Raw genomic sequence first — 6,184 nt, forward strand, 5'->3', positions numbered from 1 at the left:
AGCGACTCCAGGTCATACAACATCAACAGCTTGACAGAGCTCTGTTCCAAATTCACTGGTCCTCTGAGAAAAGCTAAGTAATCCCAGAGAAAAACCAGTGTTAGAACAGGTTCTTCGAGGCCCTTTTGTGGCACACCAAGGCATGGCCTTCTTGGCTCTGCTGTCCCAGAAGGATAAGCAGTGCAGTCAAAACAATTTCCTAATTAAGCCACTTGTGTGCTCTGTGAAATTATCCTTGCCTATCTTCTTTGCAGTCCTTCTCACCCCTTGGCTTTTGGCACTTTCTGCCTTGTGCTTTGCTTTGTCAGTCACAGATGAGACACTGATTTTGAGGTGACTGAAATGGGCAGGGTCAGCAGAGCAGGGGTCTGCTGGCAAAGGAGGCCCTCAGGGGTACTTGAGCTATTCAGCCTCCTATTAGTGCAGATGCCTTAGGAGGTGTACAGACCTGTGGAAGTACAGAGTATCCACCCAAGTGCCAGCCATGCTCCAGACTGACAGCTTGGGGCAGTTGTTATTAATCCAAATTATGAAGGCTGCCTTCTGAGACATTGATGCTCTCTTCCTTCTAAGACCAGATCCTGCAATCCCCATCCTTTTTTTTCCACCTCTCACTACATTTTCAGTGCAAGGACTGCAGAGGAAGCTGGAAAAAGCCCACTCCAATCCTTCCCAGCCCATTTGACTCGTGTTCCTGGAGGGTTTGTGCTCTGTCCCTCCTGCCTTTCCTTGAGCTCCTGTGCCACCACCAGCTGCTCAGCTGCCCACTGCAGGGACTGGGTCAGCAGCTTCTGTACAGGTGGCACTGCCCAAAGGTGCCAGCAAGAGCACGAGCCCAGTGAGCAGGCATGTGCCCCCAGGATTCCTGGAAATCACAGTTTCTCTTCTGCTCCCCAGCTGTTTCTGCTCTGATCTCCCCCATTCCAGCTCCCCACCCAGCACAGTTCAGTCACTCAGCCCAGCTCCCACTGTTAGTTCATTTGCAGATCCAGCTCAGCAGCAGGAGCTTTCAGCTTCCCCAGCCAGCCTGTCTGTGCCTTCACTCCTGCTTGCTGCACAGGTGGGCAGAGTACAAAGGGGACAGCTTTTAGGGCTGGGTCACTGCTTTGTTTGTCATAGAGATGTCCAAATCCCTGGGGTAATGTCCCATGCTCTGTGACAGTAGTGTCCTTGCCTTGGGCTCAGGTGTGCTCAGCTTGCACCCACAATGAGTTCAGAGCAGCTTACAAATGTCCACTACCTGCTTTTGGGTGCATTGCTTTAAAAAATAAAACTTCTAGAGTCACACCACAGCTACACCCACCACCACGGACTGCAAGATTAAGCAAAGAAGGAAATGGCATCCCAAATCTTTTCCCAAATACTGCTCATCTGAGGTCTGCCACTTGGACACCAGGAGTTTTACTGAACATCAGACTGGCTTAAATAGATATATTAAACTGCTTGGACTAGATATAGATAAGAGTTATCATCTAGTATCCTAAAAATACGAAACTTGCAAGGACTGAGGAAAAACAATGTGTCACTGGTTCTCTATAACAGGTTCTTGTCCTAGCCTGTTATTTTCACCTTGTGCCATCTCCATCATGAAGCTGGTGAGAAGCCTGCTCCTTTTAATCAGGGGGCTCAACACTGGCATGCTTAGCTGGTGGTCAGATCTGGAGGAGTAATTCTTTATTTCAGCCTCCACTTCTCTGGCTTTTAGTGTTCTCCTCAGTGTTGGACTTCAGGTTTGATACACATTTGTTTTAAGGAAGCAGCTGTTGGGTGGTGCTCCCTGCTCTCACCTGGCCTGGCAGCTGATGTGTGCTGGGCCCAGGAGGAGGTTTGATGTTATCCCTCACAGTGCATTGGAGCAGAAATTCCCCTTGGCTGTGCTCCCCTGATGGAGGAGCAGGTCTGAGTGGAAAAAACTGATTCCCTTGGCCTGGACAGTTCACCACTCCCTTTCCCCAGGGATGTTTGAGCTGCTGTGCCACCCCTCCAGGCCTGCTTGCAGCTCCTTTCCTGCTGTGGCTGCATCCCCAGGTGTGGCAGGAATATCCTGGGGAAGCACATCAAGGGCTGCTGGCACCTTGTCTGTCCAGGAAAGCTCAACCTCAGCCCTCCCCCTGCACTCTTGAGGAACTGTGGGCAGGAGAGCTGCCACTGCTCACCCAGCAGAACAAATGCTTGGCCTTCTGCCACCATGCCATTAGTGAAATACCTGCACAGCCATCAAGCTGCAGCATGGGATGCTGGGGACAGCCTTCAGGACATGTGGGACATTAGGGCTGCAGGGATTGAGGGGCAGCTCTGCCCACAGAGCCTCAGGGAGCCCAGCAAAACCCTCTGCTGGCCCAGGGCCCCTCTGGCTGTGACTGCTCATGAAACTGGGGTAGCTGTCACCTTCAAACCCTTCCTGTGCCACATGAGCAGTCAGCTGTGACCCAGCTGTCACCCAGGCATCCTTTCTAGACCTGCCTGGCTGGGCCCTATGAAGGGGTCTCCATCCTCATAGAAGCCACCCAAGGTCTTTCTGCCCTTTGCAGTAGTTTGCATTGGAGGGTTGCAAGTCTCAAATCCCATCCCTCAGGCTCTCGAAAACCTTGGGAAGTTATTTGCAGCCTGTATCAGGACAGTCAGACAAGATCACAGGGTGAGTTCAGAGCACCTAGCAGAGTTTTGCTTGGTGCTTGTTGAATTTGGCTCTGGCTTGAAGAGAACAGAGGTTTTTTTAAGTCTAAAAGAAAAAAAAGTGACACTAAGGCTTGGATTGCTTCATGCCCAGGGGGAGGTGATTTCATGCAGGCCTCGTGATGGGAAGAAAAAGGCAGGAAGCAAGATCAGCTGCCTCCCAGGCAGTGCCCCAGGGCTGGGCTTTGCCCTGGCCCAGCAGAGCACTGGGAGCATCCCAGAACAGCCCCAGCACAGAAACCACTCCCTGCCCAGCCAGTTACACCCCACAAATGCCCCTTTTGTCCTGATGTGTCCCTCGGTGGGGAGTGAGGACCCACAAGCCTGCAACAACCCACCGTGGGGCAACCTGAGAAGCAGCATGGCTTTGCAGGCACCCATCTGCAGCTGGAGACAAAGCTGTGCTGAGTACATCTGTGCTGCTTGCTCAACCTGGCTGGGTGATTTTCCCCTGGATGAGGAATCCTGTTTTCCTAAAGCCTGTCTACAATATTTTTCCTTGGCAAATCCCAGGGATTCTTGTGCCAAAACTAATTTTCACAGGTAGGCTTTGGTAGCCAGCCCGTGGGCACTGGAATCCTGCAAAGGAAGTGGGAGGTGAAGGGAAATACTCCAAGCACTGGAAGTGGTGTAGCAAACCTGTTGCACAGAGGAGCTGCTTTGCCCAGCCATAGGAGCATTTCCCTCAGCCGGGCTTGGAAAAATCCTGATCCTGGCCTCAACCCCACCGTTGTTTTTAAGGCAAGGAGCTGCAGCTGGGTTCCTGCTGGGCCTACATCCTCTTCATTTCCCTGCTGTGTTCTGCTGTTGGCAGCACGAAGTCCCTGACAAACCTCCCCAGGCAGGCTGGGTGACACACTGGGTATGGCCCAAAAGTGTTGCTGGCATGCTCTGCCAGTGAGGAACCCCCAGCTCCTGGGCAGGATTTGCATCCACCCAAACACCAGCACGGCACACGGAGCTGCTGGGATCATGCCATTAGATGGGGCTATAGGTATAGAGTTAGGATTGGCAAGTGTTTCAGACTCCGAGCAGGACTTGCCTGGGGTCAGCAGGTAATCCTGGCCAGCCCTGCCTTGGTCTGATGCTCTGCCACAGGGGGTGGATGCTGCTGGGATGCAGAGGCATGGCAGGAGGGATGGGAGTCCCACAGAGTCTGTGGGAAGCTGCAGGTGGGAGAAGTTAACCAATTTCCACTCCTGGTGTTGCAGAGTTTATCCACCCTGATTTCCCTGTCATATCCCTTGTTTTTCCCTGGTGCAATTCATAGAGCACAGAAATGGGAAAGAGCCCTGGCAAAGGCAGAGGGATGGTTTTAATCTGCCTGTGAGTTCCTTCTGGCTCACAGAAAGAGTCTCACCAGTTCCTGGCCTAAACCAGAGAGCTGTCAAGGCTGCAGGTGTTGGCTAAATGCTTAGGAAAAAAATAATAACTCAGCTGAAGACTTTGAAGCTGCAAAATGGTATCAAGCTAGGCAATCCCTTCAGGAATCAGCATCTCTCTGACACTGCTGGGGGAGATGAGACATGGAGCAGAGCTTGCTGGGGTTTGCCAAGCCATGTGTCCATCCCATCCCTTTTGCCATACAAGCCCAGGTGCCTTTGAGGTGCTGGAAGAGACATTGGAGGCAGAGGAGCTGGGCTGGCCCTTGCCCCAGCAGCATCAGCATCTCACCTACCACAGTGGGAACTAAAGGATTTTAATTCTCAAAACTAAACTGCAGGAATGGCCTCTGGTCTCCTCCCTGCACAGGCACGTTCTGTGTAGGAGAAATTCAGTTTCCAGCATGAAAATTGCTGCCCCTTTGTGGACACAAGCGCCCAGGAACAGCTGCTGACAAGGCTATCAGAAAACACCAGGATTTTTGGCAGCTCCCACATCCTGTTATTTGTGGGAATAAAGCCATTTTATGTAGGAGGAGAAGAAGAGGTGCCCTCAGCCTGCACCCAAAGCCACTCTGCTCTCCCTTACAGCATAAGAGGGGAACATCCAGCAGATCAAAGGCCACCCCAGCCTCTGAGAAGGATGGAGCAGCCTGGCTGGAAGCCACTGTGCTTCTCCAGAGCAGCCACACCAGAGCCTGGCTGTACCAAGAGCACAGGACATCGCCCAGGCGAACACTGGTGATCAAAAAACCATCCCTTCCCACCATTTATAAAGCACAAAACAGCAGCCATGCACCAAAGAAGGAAGCACAAGGCTGCTCGAGCAGGCAGCACACGTGCCTGTGTGAGGGGGGTGAGCAGGAAAAGAAATAGGAAGTGGAGACAAAGAATTTCCGCAACATCCCTCCAAACCGCTTCCTGCACGTTGGGAGTCAGGAAACATTTACAGGAGAGATGCCCAGCCCAGGCTGAGCAGGGCCCCAAACAGCCTCTGGGGAAATTGGCTAAACATAGGCAATTAGATGGAAACTCACAGCCCACACCCACAGTAAAAATCCCATTTGATGTATTGAGGATCCTGGATTTGGGAATGACAAGCAGATATGCACTGCACCTCAGAAAACAGGTGGAGCAAACTCTCCAGGATCCATATTCACGTCCCACCTCAGCACAAAACCCCTCCCAACAGCCCAGTGAGGAGTAAGCCACCAGGAATGTCACAGGTCCTCTGTGATCCTCCAGGGACACCCTTATTTCAACACACCCCCTTTGCTCCAGAGAGAAACAGAGAGACAAGTTACTTACATGTTGAGAAATGTCATGTAGGAATAAATAACTTGGTCCCAACCCAAGAGGCAAAAAGGCTGGAGCCCTGGGAGGTGCTTTTAATCCCTTGAAGCAATCTGGGAGGAGCTGGTGGCCACCTTGTGCAGTTCCCTGCATGCCACAGCAACAGGTGACATTTCACATCCCCCAAAAGCATTGCTGACCCATGCACAGGTTTTCAGACAGTTGCAGACAGTGTTTTTCGTGCTTCCCTGGAAAGTTTTGGATTTAGCCACTTTAGGAAGCAGAGCTGCCTGGTGCATTTGTTTCCTGGCCCTGCAGCCCCCATTTGCTGCAGGCAGTGCCAGCAGTGCCAAATCCTGCTCCAGAGACAGCCTGGCCTGACAAATGCTTGGCTTTTCCATATTGCAAAGGTGTGTTAGAGCATCTGTGGGATAACCTGTGTTTTACACATGAGGCTATAAAAAATTCCAACTGGTTTTCTTTTTCTTTTATTAAATTTCTCCTCATTTTATGGGCTGTTCATTTTGGGTTTCTTTTGCATTTTGTGGCTGACAACTCCCTGCTCATGGCTGCTCAATGCAAAGATTTCATTGGGGTTTGCTAGATAAATCTCTTCCCATCAGAAGGGAGCATCTCATGTGCAGGGTGGGACCAGCTGCTGTCACCAGAGGCAGGGTGGCACAGTAGGGAACTTTGACATGGGATTATGGCTTTTTTCCCCCAATCTGTTTGGCAGTAGATGGTTAATGCCTGTAGGCAGAAGCCCTTCATTAGACAGCTCATTAGTTAATCATGCTTGTACGTGTGATTTCTCCTGTCCCCATGCATGTGAC

Source organism: Lichenostomus cassidix, chromosome 3, assembly GCF_008360975.1.
Source record: "Lichenostomus cassidix isolate B80296 chromosome 3, HeHo_3.0, whole genome shotgun sequence".
NCBI classification, from domain to species: domain Eukaryota; kingdom Metazoa; phylum Chordata; class Aves; order Passeriformes; family Meliphagidae; genus Lichenostomus; species Lichenostomus cassidix.